Raw genomic sequence first — 548 nt, forward strand, 5'->3', positions numbered from 1 at the left:
GCGCCCGGCCGAGAGTGCACTTTTAAAATAAATTCGTGGTCAGCATCGTCTAAACTTCAGGATAGAATTTAAACTCTAAACCCTTATTAAGTGCTTATTGGCCCTTAAGACATCTGCCAGACAAGAAGTTGTCCGGGCTGCTGCTGTAGCTCAGGTGAACCAAAGCCCAGCAGTGAGCAGTTGTTTACTAAGCTCAGGTGAGAAAAATGTCTGGTTATAGTTTTTGGAACAACAAAAAATTGAATTTAGGCTGCTAGTCTTTCAGGAAGGGGAAGAAGGTGGAGATGGCTTCGGTATTTTCTTTGTTTTTATTTTTTTGTAGAGATAGGGTCTTGCTATGTTGCCCAGGCTGGTCTTGAACTCCTGGCCTCAAGTGATCCTCCCGCCTTGGCTTCCCAAAGTGCTGGGATTACAGGAGTGAGCCACTGCAGTGGACCGTGCATTGTTTTTCAATGTGCAGAAAGAGTGCTTTAAATAAAGGGCGACTTCGATATTCTGAGTGAGAGGCCTCAAAATATAAGATTCAAGTAAAAAGGTGGGTGGTTTTG

This window comes from Propithecus coquereli, unplaced genomic scaffold (genome assembly GCF_000956105.1).
Source record: "Propithecus coquereli isolate 6110/MARCELLA unplaced genomic scaffold, Pcoq_1.0 Scaffold45, whole genome shotgun sequence".
Lineage (NCBI taxonomy): Eukaryota > Metazoa > Chordata > Mammalia > Primates > Indriidae > Propithecus > Propithecus coquereli.